At 33.2% G+C, this 19,154-nt stretch overlaps 1 long non-coding RNA gene across 1 annotated transcript in view; it reads left to right on the top strand.

Moving 5' to 3' along the window:
- Window positions 1-19,154, top strand: part of LOC115288955 — a 42,479-nt gene that overhangs the window by 21,996 nt on the left and 1,329 nt on the right. The window lies entirely within an intron of this gene.

The raw sequence follows: 19,154 nt of genomic DNA, 5'->3' as shown, positions 1-19,154 counted from the left end.
CCATCACCTGATGAGTGGATCAAGAAGATGTGGTATATATAAACAATGGAGTACTACATGGCAATGAGAGGGAATGACATATGGCCATTTGTAGGAAAGTGGATGGACCTTGAGGGTGTCATGCTGAGTGAAGTAAGCCAGGCAGTGGAGTATTCAATTCTTAACAAGGTTTGCCCTTGGGAGAAACTAGATGACTAGATCCTAAGCTGCTGCCATATTATCAGATCATACTTATCTGGAGGAACGGAAATGCCCAACTCCACCATACTCTAGCCATTCTCTCTCATCTGAAGGAGGAGAAAAAAAACCTGAAAAACACATGTGAAGTTAATAGTCCAGAAGCATAGGCTTACCTAAAGACTTAGAGCTAATTACAAGACTATGGATTGCTTCCCCTTCCCCCACACTTTACCACCACATTACCGAAGTTCTGTTTACAGTGAGTCCTTTTACCCAGCTCATCATGTCTGGCTGTCAAGAAAAAATAATGATAAGGCATTAAATAAATAAATAAATAAATAAATAAATTCAAAGAGAAAGAGCACATCGCAGAATCAGACATGTCAGGAATGTTGGAATTATCAGACATAGAAATGAAAACAACTATGATTAAGATTATCTCATGGATAAAATATACAGCATGCAAGAACAGATGACCAATGTAAGCAAAAGATAAAATTCCTAACAAAGAACCTAAAAACAAATGTTAGAGATGAAAAACACAGAAATAGATATGGAGAATGCCTTTGACAAGTTTATTAGTAGACTAAATGATTGAGCAGAGTCTCTGAACTTAGGAAGATATCAATAGAATTTTCCAAAAATGAAGAGCAAAGAGAACAAAGATTGAAAAAAAAAAAAACCAGAATAGAGCATCCAAGAGCAGTGTGACAAATACAAGAGGTGCAATATGCATGTAATGGGAATAGCAGAAGAAGAAAGAAATAGAAGCAATATTTTGAATAATTATGACCAAGAATTTCCCCAAATGTATGTCCAATACCAAGCTATAGATCTAGGAAGTTCAGAGAACACCAAGGAGGGTAACTGCCATAAAACTATGTAGGTACATCATTTTCAAACTATAGACAATTGAAGATAAGAAAAAAGTCCTCAAAGAAGTCAGAAAAGTAAAGACAAACAAACTTCTCTTATAAAGGAACAAAGTTAAAATTACCTCTGACTTCTCAGTAACCATGCAAACAAGAAGAGAGTGAAATAAAATATTTACAATGTTGAAACAATAAACAACCTAGAATTCTGCATCCTGTGAAATAACCCTTCAAAAATGAAAGAGAGATGAAAACCTTCTCAAACAAACAAAAATTGAGGGAACTTATTGTCAATAAACCTGTCATATGGAAATATTTTAAAAAGAGATAATTAGAGAGGAAAAAGAATATAGGTCAGAAACTCAAATCTACAAAAAAAAAAGAGAAATGTAGGAATAAATTAAGGTAAAATAAAAACTCTAAATGATCTTACTCTGAATTGGTCTACAGATAACAGTTGAAGATAGTAATAGCAACAATATACTTAATTATGTATGCTTAAGTGATGTATTTGTTTATGTATATATATATATTATATGTTGTGTATGTAGAATATGTATATATATATATACATTATATGTACATGCATAAGCATTTTATATATTGTGTGTAGAATATATCTTATACATATTATGTATATACATACATAAGCTAATATGCAATGAATGTCACTGATACAAAGGACAAGAGGAAGTAAATAGGGTTTTTTGTTGCTGTTGTTGTTACTTTAATCTACAACTTACTATAACTTACCCATGAAGTAGTAGAGTATAATTTGAAAATGGACTTGAATTAGCTGTAAATGTATAATTGAAAACTCTAAGGAAGCCACTGAAGAAGTTTGGGGGGAAAAAGATATAACTGATAATCCTAATAAAGAAAAGGGAATCATATACAACACCTGATTAAAATCACAAAAGGCATAATAAGTGTGAATACAAAATTTGAACAAAAAAAAAGTAAACAAAAAAGAGTAACAAATATGGGAGACATGATCCAACTATATCTTATAATCACTTTAAATTTCACTGGCTTAAATGTACCAATTAAAGAGATTGTCAGAGTAGATCAAAAAGAAGACCCATATATATTTTTGTCTACAAGAACACACGTTAAGTATGGAGATACATAGATTAAAAGTAAATCGATGGAGAAAAATATACCATGCTAACACTAATCAAAGAAAGCAGGCATAGCTGTATTATTTTCAGACAGGACAGCCTTCTAAGCAAGGAACATTGATTACCAGGGATAAAAATGGGCATTATGTGATGATAAAGGTATAAATTCTCTAAGAAATCATAACAGTCCTTAATGTGCATGCACCTAACAACACAGTGTCAGAGTATGTGAGGCAAACCCATTCAAACTACAAAGATGGGTGTGCCTGGGTGGCTCAGTTGGTTAAGCATCCTATTCTTGGGTTTGGCTCTGGTCATGATCTCTTCCTCATGAGATGGAGCCCTGCAATGGCACTTAGCTGGGCATGGAGTCTGCTTAATATTCTGTTTCCCTCTCCCTCTGCCCCTCTCTTGCATTACTCTCTCAGTAAATAAGCACTCTCTTAATATATATATATATATATATATATATATGACTACAAAGAGGAATACGTGAAACTATTATCATAGCTGGATATGGACAAAAATAGACACATCTTGAAATAAAAAAATTAGTAAAAATAGAGTAAAGTTCCTCAACATTAGCAATCAAGTAAATATAAAAGACATCTATAGATTACTATATTTATCAGTATTACACATTCTTCTCCCATAGAATGTTCACCAAGAAAGACCATGTTCTGGGCCATAAAGCCCACCTTAAAACTTAAAAGAATAGAATATACAATTTCTACCCTCAGACCAAAAATGGAGTTAAACTAAAAATTAAAAACAGAAGATAACTGGAAGACCTGGAATAGCCAAGGTGGTGTTGAAAGAATAAAGTTGGTGAACTGACATCACCTGACCTCAAGACTTACTACATAGCAACAGTAATCAAGTTAGAGTGGTATCAGCGAGAGAATAGACAAAGATATCAATGGAACAGAATAGAGATCACAGAAATAAGCCCATACAATTACAGTCAACTAACCTTTGGCAAAGGAGCAAAGGCAATGGAATGGAATGAAGATTGTCTTTTCAACAAGTGGCTCTGGAGCAACTGCACACCCACTTGCAAAAATAATAATAATAATCTAGACACAGATCTTACACCTTTACAGAAATTAACCCCAAACAAATCACAAACCTAAATGTAAAAAGCAAAATTATAAAAGTCCTAAAAGATTATATAGGAGAAAACTCACATGGCCCGAGGCATGGCGATGACTTTTTAAATGCAGCTCCTAAGGCATGATACATGAAAGGAATAACTTATAAGCTGCCCGTTTTTTATTCTGTTGATTTTTCCTTTGCTGTGCAGAAGCCTTTTAATTTAATGTATGTAGTAGTATACATACACACACATTCAAAATGTATAGTCTTACTCACCTTTAAACAGTAAGGAAATCCCATCATTTGAAACAACATTGATGACCATAATGGACATAATACTAAGTGAAATATGCACTCACCTTTAAACAGTAAGGAAATCCCATCATTTGAAACAACATTGATGACCATAATGGACATTATACTAAGTGAAATACGCCAGACACAGAAAGACAAGTATTACATGATGCCAGTTATATGAGAAATCAGCAATATTCAAACTCATAGTAATAGAACAGAGTAATAGTTGTAAAGGACTGAGGAGAAGAGGGAGTGACAAGGTATTAGTCAAAGGTACAAACTTCAGTTTTGCAAAATGAACAAGTCCTAGAGATCTACTGTACAACCTAGTGCCTATAGTTAACAATATTGTATTGCATACTTCAAAATGTGTTAGGAGGGCAGATCTTATGTGAAGTGTTCCTATCACAATATAATAATAATGGTTATAGTAATAAATAAATAAAGAGGGCAGGAGGATTATATGGAGGTGATGGCTATGTTTAATGGCATAGAGCATAGTCATGGTTTCATAGATGTATACTTATTTTACAACCCATTAAGCATCCCAACTCTACTTTAAATAATTAAAGCTTGTTATCTAGATGAATATAGACAAGGGAGTTTAAAAAAGTAAATACATATAAATTTACAAATATAAATTAATATATAATGAATGAATTAATTAATAAGTGTTCATGAAAGTGTCATGAATTTTGTATGATGGTCATTGGGGACATTAAGTTTATCTTATTTTCAGGATCAGTTTATTGGAATTCATTTAATATCTTCATATATTCCATTAAAATAGCAACCAGAAGTATAAACATATTTTTAAATGAAACAGATTATACATTAAGAAAGCAATGACAGTTTTACTAGAACATACAAAAAATAATTCATTATATATTTTAGATAAATAGTAAATAATTACAAAAGGTAAAAGGAACGCTTTATCAAAAGATATAAATATCTGCAATCAATTATTTTTTCTCACAATGTATAGCCTAAAATTTTCAGAATTTTGCAATAAATTGACAAATCTATATTTTTGTCATAAAGAGAAAACTTAATGCACAATTTTAGAAACTCAAATATCAAACAGATAAAAAACATAGCCTTTAGAAGATCTGGACAATTAATTAAACATTTCATTCTAATGAATTTTTAGATTCCTTCAACTGGATAATAATAATGAGAGACAAATTTCTCTTGTGGTTTTCTTGAATTGTACACAGTATTTGGGAAATAACGATATCACATTTTTTAGTACATAAAGAAATGAAATTTATTAAGGCATCAATTAAGTAATTACTCATGACAGGCAGTTAGCAAGACTATTTACTGTTGTTCTTGAACCAGGGAAGTAAACCTACAGTGAAAGAAACTGCACACAGGAGGAATTATTATTTTGTTGTTACCTTTTTACCCCAGTTACATCATTTACAAAAATTTCATGACTCTTTACAATTAAGATCATTGTGTTAAGTTTTTCTGCTTCCCATGTATGCATTGGATCCAGAACTGATAAACTACTTGAAATAAGACACAAAGAGAGTGAAGCTTGGACAATGTATATCCCTTTTATTAGAATATAATCCCTTAATTTTTTGCTGAAATATATAAAGACCTATAAACATAATTAAGCTTATCCAACAAGGCTAGATTACCATTGACAGAATCCTCTCATTTTGTTTGCACTTACATTTCTTACACTAAAATCTTAGTGTACTAATGATTTCTATGATATATAATATTTTAATTTTCCTTTTTTCATAAGTTGATGTTTACTGTTTGCTAAAATCAAATATTTTATGAAAGTGAATTTTAAAAAATCTCTAAGTCAGTTACTGAACAAAGTATTAATTACTTTGGTTCCCTAAAATCATGTAAGTGTTAATTTGATTTGACCAAGTGCTTGCTTTCTTTAAGGAGTATTTTATTGACTGAAAAAAGACTTTCCTAAATGTATCACAACTGTTTTATTTGGACATTTTCTCTAAAATTCAATTCTAAATCAATTTCCTTTCCACAGCCTAAAAAAAGGTGATCTCAAGGTAATGCAACCAGATGTTTCCATTTAAAAAACAATTGTCACAGAGTTGACATATCTTTATCTCTAAAACTTATTTGGACTACTTATAAACTGTGTTAATTAATATTGTTAAAATATAAAGTCAGGTAACTTCTACCAAATTCCTATAATAGCTTTATCTGTTTTAAACTTCTCAAATTTATAAAAAACATCTTTTTTTAATTGAGAAGCTAGGTAGGCTGCTTTGTATACATAAATATGTGGCTTAGCTCAGATACCAATATTTAATTATTCATCACTACTTTAGATTTTGGTACTATACCTTTTCCCTGGATAACTCTTCCTTTATGACTGTTTGGTCTGGAATCAAACATTCTCCTTGTAAAATTATTTGTCTTTTGTTGCAGTACAATATAAAGCGTGCACTCAGCTGTGAGCGTAGTTATACTTTGTCTCTCTGTAACTTAATATTGCCAGCAAAACTTATTAGAAATCATTGTTTATTTTAATGTAAATAAAATAGATAAAAATGTCCTAATACTAAAAGTCAAGATTTTTGAAACATGGTGCAGAAAACCAGCAAGTATCTAGTATTAGATAAGTATTTAAACCTAGATAAATCGATTAATATATTTGGGTCATATTGTAGCATCTTCAAAGTGAGGGGATTGAACCTTATTTCCCATATAACAGCAAATTTATATTATTCCATGACAAGTGTGAAATTATGAAAATTTCTTTTCCTTGTACTCTTTTTTCTTTTTAAAAATAAACATTATAATTTTATATTATAATATAAATATATATAATATAATATGATATAATATAAATGTTAATAATGTCTTCCTTTGTACCTTTATGCAAGTTGGTTAGCTTATGAGATAAGTGAAACTGTCTTTTTCAAATACTGTTATTGATCTCTTAAAATCAAAACAACTTATTGAGTCATTTTCTACTAACAAATAGTGTTGTGAGACTTGATAGGTTTCTAATTTATACCATTTAATTAGCTTCATTCTTCAGTTTTCCATATTATTATCACTGAATCCTTGTACAGCTGAATTAATATACATCATATTTCAGTCTAACTCTTCTTTCAGATACACTGACTCATTAAAAAACAATATGAAGGAATGCTTTCTTTTTTAAATTTTTTAATGTTTATTTATTTTTGAATGAGAGAGAGAGACAGAGAGACAGAGCACAAGTGGGAGAGAGGCAGAGAGGGAGACACAGAATCTGAAGCAGGCTCCAGGCTCTGAGTTATCAGCCCAGAGCCCAATGTGGGCTCAAACTCACAAACTTCAAGATCATGAACTAAACTGACATCAGACGCTTAACTTATTTAGCCACTCAGATGCCCCTGTTTTCTTGACTAACAAGCAAAATTATCTATTATAAAAAGTACATATTTTTCCAGTCTCTTTTGTGATTTTTTTTAAAATTTATATATGAAAAATTAAATATTCCTAGATACTTAAAGATAATTTTTAATCATGATATGTTTCTATAAAATAAATTCCCAAAATCAAGTCTAGCAATAGTTGACTTATATTTTATAAGGGTATTTAGATAATGATATAGATAGATTAACCTAAGATAGACATACACAATCACATATACTTAGTAGATACATGCATATATGTACTTGTAAGCAGTAGGCGTGTACTTATAAGCAGTAGGTATGAAATAATGGAGAATTCCACTGGTAGGGAATAAAGGCACTTCCTTTCCTATTATTGTAGAACAATTTGAATTAAGAAAAAAGCAGAGGGAAGCAGTGCAACTTACTAGGGAGAGAACATCTCCTCTTGGGGAGGTGTCTGTCCGGATGGTCGAGGAAGACATCTTGGAACTAAATCATCGTCCACATACCTGGCTGTTTGTTGTTGATCTCTGCAGTCTCTGTCACCCTAGTATGATAGAGGAGAAACTGACATTTACCACAGAGCATCAAAAAGGAACCCTATGTGAGTCCATGAATAATAACTCCCTAGAGCTCCTCAAACATTATCCAGAAATAATTTGAAGAAGCTGAAGGGCAAAATTTGCCCTTAGAGGTGAATTTAATAAATATTTTAGTGCTATTTTGACATCATTATTACATAAAGGTGGGTATGGTCTAGGGAAACACGACCTATTATAATACAAGTTAATGGATTTTTTCAAATGGCTAATAGCTACATAATAATGTGACTTCAAATTATGCATCCAATTATGATCTAACTAATTTAACTGGTAAATTATGGTGATTTGTAAATATTTGTATTTTCATAAGTATTAATTATGAGCAATAGATTAAAGCGGCAGAAACAGATTTTATTTTATACCAGCTGCTCAGAATACTAAGGGAAGGGAACTAGGGAACAAATCAGATTTCCCAAAAGTACACAAATAATGAATCTTTTTGTTAAGAATGTCAAGTTTAATTTAACATCGCTGTTTCAGTGTACTACTCTTCAACGTGTATTTATTCGGGGCCTTGTGCCAGCTACCTGGATCAACTCCAATGCCTATTGAGCTAAAATCTGGCTTGTCTAAGGAACGATTCCAATGTATTCATACTTGACACACAACATAAACATCCTTCTGAATAGTTAAACTGTGGCGAGCTATTTGAATGATGAAATTTGGTTCAATTTCTAAGAAATAATCATGTACATTATTTGGAACCTATTATACTATTTCAAGTTTCTCCTTCCTTTTCACTGAACCACTTTCCTCTTTATTGAATATATTTTTATTCATTCTATAGAAATGACAAACAATGCTTGAAACATCTGGAGCTGTACTACCTGATAAAGTACCTCCCGTCATCGCAAATTGATTTATTCCTTTTGTATCTATTTAGCACTGCTTTATCCATACAGCTAAAGGAGAAAAGTTTTTTTGCATTTAATAGGAGAAAATATAATGAACATAAACCAATTAATAAGTAGAAACAATTCCTCAGAATAGCTGGAGGAAATTATAGATCTTGTATGCTATTGCAATATAAATACAAATAAATAACGAATGATCAATGATCCAGAGTTACAGACACTGAAATTCTTTTAACATTAAAACATTCATTACATTCAACCCAGTTATAAAACTTGTTCTTAAAATTCATAGAGACTGTTTTGGAAAAAGAAAATGGGACTTGTTACAGGATATAATATTTAAAATTATACACTCATCTCTATATGATGTGATAATAACCCTCTCAAAAACCAAACAAGCCTTCTCTCAAACACCAAAATCTAGATTCATTCTGTTCCAGTTCATCTAGGAAATATGCATTGGAAGAAAAATTTAGCATTTTTAAAATGTATTCTCCCCTCTATTTTGACAATGTCTCCTTGTTTTCATGACTCTCAATTCTGGTTCCATATAGTCATAGAGATCTTGAGATTCACAGGCAAAGTTGATCCAGGTTACTCCAAAACCTTCACACAACATGAAAAATGCCAGTGCACTGTTTCTGGGAAAGACATTGAAATCCAGTGTAATATTTGAGCAGCAAGATGTTATTCACCCAGCTTCCTTTCAGAATGTCAAAGAAGCAGAGATTTAGAGAGACGATTCTTTGGCTTACAATATATGCCATAAGCATTATACCTACCACTCAAAATATTAGAATTCTTAAAACTTAACAATCATACATTAAGCTTTATAAATTAGGACATACATTATAAATAATGATCATTGTAGCATGATAGTACAGATAAAGGGAAACCGCTCAGTGTCAAATATCTCCTTGATTTGATTGAAATTGTACCAAAAGTGAGGTCATTTTATTAAAAATTCATACAAATGATTTCTTAGCTCAGTTTTAGTAAATGCCAAATAGACTAGAGACTACAATAGCAAGGGATGCTAAGGGACAGAAAAGACATGCATAAAAAATAGAATAAACAATAAAACCATTGAGGCAAACCATTGAAAACATATTTTTACTTCTTTTCGGATTTGCCCTAGACTGACCTACAATCAAATAATAGATATTATCGACAAGTGCGTATATACAAAGGGATATATACTTTACAACATATTCTGATAAAAATATTGAATCAACTATTTTAAGCCACAGTATTATAAGAAAATAATAGTTCAGTATTTTGCCTGGCAAAAATATGTTATGATAAACACTTATGCGTTTGATGCCCTGGATTCTGAAATGACTTTATTTCCTGCTGTGAAACGGAGAAAATGTGGTTGATAATATCAGGTTTAAGGCTCACGTTTTATATTGATTTGTCAGAATGAGCAGCAGTAACTACAGGCCTGGGAAACCATGCTGTTCTGCCCTTCTGGCTTCAAATAAGCCTCAGGATGAGGAGTAAATAGTAATAAGAAAAAGCAAAAGACTCAAGGGTTATTATATGAGGCATTTACTAGATCTTCTTTAGTCTAGACACATGGCTGTCTTTGGAATATTTAAGAATAAAGAGTATGTAAATGAATTTGAATTTTCTGAATATATTTTTCAGCATTAGATATTCTGATACTAGTAATGAAAGTCTACAACAAATAAGACCTTTCTCCCTGCCATGCCTCATGCCTTGAGAAATGTAATTTCCTGAATAAGTAATCTTAATCCAATGAAGATTTAATTTGTCTTTTTACTTTATAAATATAATTCACATACTCAATAAAATGTTGCTTGGTTTAAACAGCAAGGGATATATCAAAGACATATTATAATGTCTTAAATAAGTCTATTTTCTTGATGCTGCATTATGAAGCATTTTTCAAGTCATAAAGCTAATCTGTGTACCCCCATAACTGCAGAAATACAAAGATACTGGGCTCTTCAATAGTTATTTCATGACTCTAATAACCTCAATAAATCAATAGCATGCCTCCAAATATCCTCCTCCCTCCAAGAAATACTACACTTTACACCATAAAAGTCATTTCTCCAAATTTTTACAAAACTATTATGTTTCACATATTCTTACAAATAAATTTTGTCTGTGGATTTCATCACAGTGATTATGAGGGGGGATATTTAAATAGCAACAGCAAATCATGGATGAAAAAGTCAAAATTATTGAATGAGGAGGTCTGATGTGATTGATTGGTCCTTCCAGACCAATATTCTCTGATCTTTAGTGAAAGGACATGAAAAGGGGACTACAAAATGGAAATTTTATAATCCACTACACCTTGATGAACCAACTGCTAAGCATAATGTGGTCAGGCAGAGAGATTATACTTGATACATATTTGAAGTGAAACATTTTCAGGGGTTTGGACAGAATTGTACCTTTTGTTGAAGATCTTGAGTTGAAAATGTTATATTCTAAAACTTCCATAAGTGAATATGGGGAATGTTGTATATATTTTTTTATAATATATTTTATTTTTACAGTATCTTTCAACAAATAGTTAATAAGGCTTTTACTTTGGACTCTCTGAAGAATTTTCTATTTTTAAAACAAAATAGTACTAATTAATTTTTCCAATATATAGGAAAACAAACTGTTAATCTTTAACCTTAGTTAGTGAATATATTGCCACAATTACAAAATGAAAGCAGTTAGCCAAACTTGCTCTCGATAACTTCAAATAGCACTGTAAATTGCAATAAATTTGCCTCTGAACCAGGAAGGTACTTGAATATCTGCATTTAACTCAGTTCTACTTCAGAATGTTGAGTACTGCTTACATGAAGGAGAAAAAAGCAAAACACAGCAAAGCAAGCAAACAAACAAAACAAAACTCTTCTCCCTAGTGATGAGGTTAAATGTTACAGAAGTCGACTAGAAAAAAAAACAGTAAATCTTAGCTAAATCTCCGAAGTTGATGTGCTAAAGAATTCTCATTCTGAGTGAAAGGTTTACATACCCCAATCCCAACATTGCTTTGTTCACACACAAAGGTCAAAGCATAGTTCAAAATTTAGATATCATCTGCTCAGCAAGACTATTTTTTTTAATTTTTAATTTTTATTTTTGAGAAAGAGAGAAAGAGAGACAGAGTGTGAGTGTGAGAGGAAAAGAGAGAAAGGGAGACACAGAATCCCAAGCAGGCTCCAGTCTCTGAGCTATCAGCACAGAGCCTGATGGGGTCTCAAACTCAGGGACAGCCAGTTTGTGACTTGAGCAGAAGTTGGATCCTTAACCAATGGAGCCACCAGGCGCCCCATGCCTATTGTAAATCAGAGCCACTTAGCCAGTCTTAGTGTTTGCCTCTGTGAGCAGAAAAATGGATGTGCCACAAATTCCATGTAGAAATTAAGATGGTCACTGAAGATTTGCCTGGTAGCACACTCTGAACTCCTTCAGGTGGTAGACTCTCTGCTCTCTCGGATCTGATAGCTTAGCCCATTGGTTTTCACTAAATGTTTTTAAACAAAGGAGTTGTTAGTCTCTCCAGGTGCTATTTCAGTTGAGTTCATTGTTTTCCTTCTGTTTTTGTTTTTGTGTTTAAGGTTTATTTATTTATTTTAAGAGAGAGAGAACATGAGTGGGGGGGAGGTCAGAGAGAGAAAAAGAGAGAATCTCAAGCAGTCTCCATGCTGTCAGGCCTCCATACCATGACTCTAGGATCATGACCTGCGCCGAAATCAAGAGTTCCTCACCCAACCTATGGAGCCGCACAGGCGCCCCTCTTTTTCTTTTGTTTCTGAAGCAGAAGTAATATATTATTTCCTTGAGTTGAAAAATTAAGTTGTTAATTCTTATTTTAAAATATGATTATTGGAGCTCAGGTCATTATTTCACAGTTCAGGGATTCAAGCCCCAGGTCAGGCTCCTCACTGACTGCCTATTTAGAATTCTCTCTCCCTTTCCCTCTGCCCCTCCCCCACTCACATGTGTGAGTTCTCTTCCTCCTCTCTCTCTCAAAATAAATAAACTTAAAAGAATGAAATATGATCCTTTTGTGTATGTAAAGCTAATTTTAAACTGATGATGTTTTATACTGAAAGCTTTCTGAAGACATATAAGAAAGTAAAAAGTGATTTCTTTAGATTCATGTTCTACTATTAATGAGTCTTGTGAGTAATCCTTTAAAAGAAACATTTTTATAGGCATATGTTCTATAGCTTGTTTTCTTTTTGAAAATCTATCCCCAAAATAATGATACCTAAATATTCTACAGTTAAGATATTATAATATTATACATACAGTTAAGAAATTTGATTATTTTTTTCAGCCATGCATTTCCCAAACTAATAAGGGCTCTGAATCATTTGTTCTTGTAATTCCCATTAAGAAATTTGGAGTCTCCACATTTTGTAAAACATGCTCTGAAAAATGCTGCATTACTTTATTATGATCATATTAAATTTTTTGTTAGTATCTGTTAAAGTTAGCTATAAAGTTATAGAAACAGTTCAGGAATAACAGTATCTTGAAAAGAGTCATCCCATTATGAGAGAATGGAGCAAACAGAAGGAAAATAAGCGATCTAACAGACAATTAAGTAAAGTTCAACAAAACATGTATATTTTCCAAATTGAAAGAAAGCATCACTGAGTAATAGCACAATTATTTAAAATAAATTTATTTGCTTAATGTTTTATTTACTTTTGAGAGAGAGACAACATGGGCAGGGGAGGCTCAGAGAGAGATGGAGACATAGAATCCGAAGACAGGCTCCAGGCTCTGGGCAAAAGGTCAGCACAGAACCTAATGTGGGGCTCGAACCCACAACTGTGAAATCAAGACCTGAACCAAAGCTGGATGCTTAACTGACTGAGCCACCCAGGTATCCCTTAAAATAGATTTATAAGAAAATACTTCACTGGGCATAAAAAGAATGAAATAAAGGAAATTTCTGCAAACATCTGGTAAGAAAAATATAATCACAAAAATACTTCCACATGAGGAGTAAAAAATCAGGAAGTCATTGATTGATCTTGCCAGTGACAGTGGAAGCTATGAGACATTTAACCACAAAATACAGAAGTAAAAATTTTCCTACATAAAATTTTACACCCAACCTTACTATCAGGAAAATAAATACACTTTCTTAAAGTCTTGAACTTTACCACCCTGTCTTGGTTTGCTCAGTTGACCATAACAAAATACCATAAGACTGATTGGCGTAAACAATGGAAATTCACTTCTTGAAGTTCTGGGAGATCTCACAGGTCTTAGAAGTTTAAGATCATTGTGAACAGGGCCAGTGTCCGGTGAGAGTTCTCTGGATTGCAGATGGCCGCCTCCTTGCTGCCTTCTCACATGGCCTGTCATCTAGTCTCTTTTTATAAGGCCACTATTTTCATTAGGAGAGTCTCACCTTCATAACCTAATCCTATGTTAATTATCTCCTTAAGGTCTCATCTGCAAATATCTTCATATTGCAGGTTTGGGCATCACCATATGAATCACAGGGGGATACAAGCATTGAGTTCATAGCACACCTTTCCTTTATTTTCATTGGATTATTAGAAAATACACTGTAACAAAATGAAGACCTTCAAGCATTAGCCATATCTTTTCCACATATCTGTTAACTTCAGTTGCTACTAGATAATTGATTCTGTTTGATATCTTACTGTGTTCTAGACTTTATTTATTTATTTATTTCTAAAAAAGCACTGCAAAATGCCTGCTATTGTAGTATAATTGGCTTTATGTTTTTTAGGAAGTGTCAGCCTCCCTAAACATTTGTTCATTAATTAATTTTTACTGGGTAAACATTCCATTTTCTTGGCTGCTATCTGCCATGAGTGGTATACACCTACATGTCCTCACAGTTTAAAAATTCATCACAGAAATTAAAGAAAGTATAATTTTTATTTCCTTTGCTATTATCCAGTGTGCTCCCATTAAGGAAAAAGCATTACTGTTTTAATAAATGAAACAGGGGCGCCTGGGTAGCTCAGTCAGTTAAGCGTCCAAATCTTGATTTCAGCTCAGGTCATGGTCTGATGTATTGTGGACGGTGCCCCGCATCAGGCTCTGCCCTGACAGCATGGAGCCTCCTTGTGCTTCTCTCTTTCTCCTCCCTCTCTGCCTCTGCCCCCTGCTCATGCATCTTCACTCTCTCTCTCTCACTCTCTGTCTGTCTCTCTCTCTCTCAAAATAAAGAAACATTAAAAATAAATAAATGGAATAATATAACTTACATTTTCTTATTAGATGAATGTCAGACCATGGAAGATAATATTTCTTAAGGTGAGCATATGAAAATTGAGTTGTGATTCCTTCCAGTTCTCTTATTGAAATATTTTCCTTTTCTTTTGTCTGCATCCTGCACTTTCCACTGTGTTATTGTTGATAACATCTTATGCGGATATGAGTGTGCACATGTGATAGGCAAAGGAGAGTAACCTGTGTAGGAAACAATAAGAAAGGGAGTGGAAAGGGTGTTAGAAGCAGACCAAGAAATATATTTTGCTGTAAAAATGCAAGACTAAAAACTTTTTGGGGTCTGATAATAGAATTCCATGTAGATAATTCATTATAATTAATTTATTCACTCCCTAGACAAGTCCTAAATATGGCATGAAGTTTAAACATGTCTATGGTGTTGCTTTCCGCAACTCCTTCAGCCAAGGAATGACACTTAAGACAGAGCCAAGGAATGTCAAGTAAGAAGGACACAATAAAGACACACACACAAGACGCTTGAGCAGAATCCGCTACCCAGTCAAACTGGGCTCCTCTTTGATTCTCTCAGTAAATGTTTAGTCAGCAGTGAATGTCTTACCAGAACAATAGATACAGATCGAGGAAGGACAGAGCAGGAGCCACTTGCAACTATGTGTGGGTATATATCTGTGCTGTGGTCTCCTGATGCACTTGGCCGATGACCAGGAAGGCTCTGTCCTGCACATCTTTCTGAGACCTCAAGTCCCTTGTTCCCAGCACAAGGAGAACAGAAGTCCGATAAGGGCAGTTTATGCACAAGGTCCCAACACTATGGAGCACATGGTAGAGCCCTCTGTATTCTGCTCTCTGTTTACAGAATACTGTAGTAACATGTTAAATAAATGTTTACATTTAAATCAATATTGTTGCTTTCTCTGAATAAGGAAATTTGGTAAGTATACAATACTATTACATGGGTTTAAAACCCAGGTATACGACTCACTATCTGTGTTGTAGTGGTCAAATTACTTAAACTCCATAAGCCATGGTTTCCGTACCTGAATAAAGTGATAATAGTAGCACTTACTTAGTAGGACAGATGCAGAGCAATTTAGATCAGTGCCTAAAACGTAGTCACTCAAAAGTGATTTACTTCAAAAATAATGTGTTTAATAACCATAATACTGTTTATATAAATAGGGCATAGTACAATAAATAGTTAATATTTATAGAATAATTTAAAACATGTAAATCATCGTATAATTTTGATATTTCCAACAATGAATTTACATTAAGATAGCAATCATACTTAGGTTCCTGGGCTTTTTATAAGCAAGCAAGGAAGTAACTTTTTTTTCCTTTCTTCTTAATGGAATAATGTACCATATATTTTCTTATATTGTTTTATATCATCATGTTATTTTTATTACCAATATGAAATACAAAGACTTTCATTGGTGTTCTGAAATAATAATATCAGGTTTAAGCTGAAAGTATTCTAAAGCCTGTTGGGTGACTTTGTAACTGACATTTAAAACATATTTTTATAAGTAAAACCAATTGGACAACTGATTTTTTAAACTTATTTATGTATTTATTTATTTTGTGAGAGATAGAAAGAGAGAGAGAGAAAATGAGTGGAGGAAGGGCAGAGAGGGAGAGAGAGAATCCCAAGCAGGTTCTGTGCTGTCAGTGCAGAGCCCAACTTGGGGCTCTATATCACAAACCGTGAGATCATGACCTGAGCCAAAATCACGTGTCAGATGTTTAACCAACTGAGCTAGCCAGACATTGCTGGACAACTGATTCTTTTGCATGTTTTCAAGCGGTAAATGGAGTTTGGGAATATAAAAGTTCTTTCCTGGCTCTGAAATACTACTATAGATAACTGTGCCAACACTGATGCCGATGGAGATATGCTCTTGAACATTCTATGCTGCTAAAATACTGGAATACGTGCAGAAATCCTTAACCAAACTTATTTCATCTTTAACCATAGGAGAGATTAGTATCTTGAGTTACCTTGATCTTCTTTCATGTCACTGAAAACTTGAAAAGATTTGTGAATAGGGATATTATTGAAATTGAGCCTTAATTGGAACTTAATCTCCATAATTATGCATAATTGCCTGTGTTTATTACTCCTACGATGAGGACACATTTTTCTTTAGCTCCCAGGAAGCATGTGTTAAAGCATCACAAACAGCATTAGATGATATGATTGTATACACTTCACTGACTTTATTTGGTTATACAGTATTATTATTCAAAGAGAGACACACAAGAACTCACAGCACAATGGCCTCTGACTTTGCTAAGTAACTTCAGTGAAATCAAAGATATAATTTGAAAAACATCATCCTTTAAGTATATTTGTAGAATGAATAGAATTAAATTAGATTTAAACTTTATAATATAATGACTTCTTCTACAAGTCTCAGTTTTGACATGTTCAGTAATGTAGGTGTTTCAAGAATAAGGAATCAAGTCAAGTATTCTTTACAGTTTTACTAACCAAATAAACTTAGTTAAGGTATTAATCTCCCTGAGATATCTCGAGGACAAGCAGAATGAATGATATTTTGATAATGCTGGCAATTTATGACAATGATGTTAATAGCAAATTAAAACAGTTAATATGTGCTTATATACCTTTTTTCTGTATATGACAGACTAGCCGTTCTTTCAATTATGATTCCAGATCTTGTTATCAGTAGCTGTGATGTACTAACGCATCCTAGTAATACACATCCTAGCAACTGTTAGAACTAAGGGTAAATCTAAGCAAATTGGGAAATTTTTAAGTGAAAGAATGTGAAGAACAATTCTTTTTTAGATTTTTTAATTAAACGTCCTTTTTAGTGTTTTTATTTGTTTATTTTTGAGAAAGAGCAAGTGTAAGTGGAGGAGGGGCAAAAACAGAGGGAGAGAGATTCCTAATCCATGCTCCATGCTCCATGCTCCATGCTCACCTTGGAGCCCAATGCTCACAACAATGAGATAATGACCTGAGTTGAAATCAAGAGTCTGACCCTTACCAGACTGAGCCACCCAGGCTCCCCTGAAGAACAATTCTTAAAAGTTCATAGATAGGCAACTAAAAGATCATTAAAGCTTTAATTAGTAAAGAAATCATTGTATACCTTTTTTGGCTTTTTATCAAATAGCCAGGACAGGGCAGATTTACTTTCTATCCCAATTCTCAAAATATATAAAATCTCTAAATCTGAAATAGAACTTTCTAAAGTATCATTCCTTATCATTACAAATGAATTTGGGAACACTTTTTAAGTGCTAAGTGTCAGTTACTTGGTTTCTTTCTTTTCTAGGTACATTTGATTAAAAGAAATCCCAGTTTTGTAAATATGGGATTTGGGCTAGTCCTGATATATTGAATAATGATTTTTTTAGTGTAAATGCACTAGACCCTTTTCCTTTTTTAAAACTGTAGTCTCTGAAATAATACATTTCAGCCCCAGCCTCAACAAATAAAATATACTCAGGATCTTTTTAAAAAATACAAAATATACTGCTATACATTTTCTTATACCATTTTATTGGATCATTTCTGATGTGGGAGTTACTTTTCAGGTCATTGTAATATGTGCCAATGGTTATGAATCACTCCAATAGACTGTGAGCTTCTTATGAGCAGGAACATTTTATTTATCCATATGGGCACCAAAATATAGACCAGAGACTGTAACAACAAATTTATTTAATTGTACAGATAAACTTTTTAAGTTCTGAGAAAAAAATCTGTTGGCAACTAACTTTTCGAAGAAGCCAACCAATCTGTGGTGTTTCACATTTAGAAGCTCACTAGTTTGACTTTCAGTTGTGATAAACTGAAGGCATGTTCATTTCACCAGAAACATATAGAGAAATCACTTTTGTTTCTGGTAATGTGAGAAACAGAATTTGAATAACAATGGGTGACAGAATTAAAATTCAAAACAGGGTTAGAACTCTGAACAGTAATATTTGCTTAGTGTACTTGCTGATACACTTATAAAATCTTCTCCAATAAAAAAAAATTAGTCCTGTTCTCCTGCAAGTCTCTGCAAACCATGGTATACTTAGAAACATAGAAGAAATTTTGTCCAGAGTAAAAGGTGTTGCCAGTTTACAACCTGGAAAGTCTCTCTCTGGGACCAGGAAACCAACCCTATAAAATGTAATCATTAAGAAAGGTGATGCCCCTATCTCCCAGTTTTTGAAGGATTGCAGAAGCCTAAACTTGGTAGGTGCCTTGCTCCAGTTTTAAAATTGTCACCTGTCTACTACAAAGCTGTCATCATCAAGACAGTATGGTATTGGCACAAAAACAGACATAGACCAATGGAGTAGGATAGAGAATCCAGAGCTGGGCCCACAAATGTATGGTCAATTAATTTTTGACAAAGCAGGAAAGAGTATCCAATGGAAAAAAGACTGCTTCTTTAGCAGGTGGTGCTGAGAGAACTGGACAGCAACATGTAGAAGAATGAAACTAGACCACTCTCTTACACCGTACACAAAAATAAGATCAAAATGGCTGAAGGAC

Source organism: Suricata suricatta, chromosome 4 (assembly GCF_006229205.1).
Source record: "Suricata suricatta isolate VVHF042 chromosome 4, meerkat_22Aug2017_6uvM2_HiC, whole genome shotgun sequence".
In the NCBI taxonomy this organism is placed as follows: domain Eukaryota; kingdom Metazoa; phylum Chordata; class Mammalia; order Carnivora; family Herpestidae; genus Suricata; species Suricata suricatta.
The sequence above is the reverse complement of the archived record's forward strand: the minus strand, read 5'-3'. Positions and strand labels throughout refer to the sequence as shown.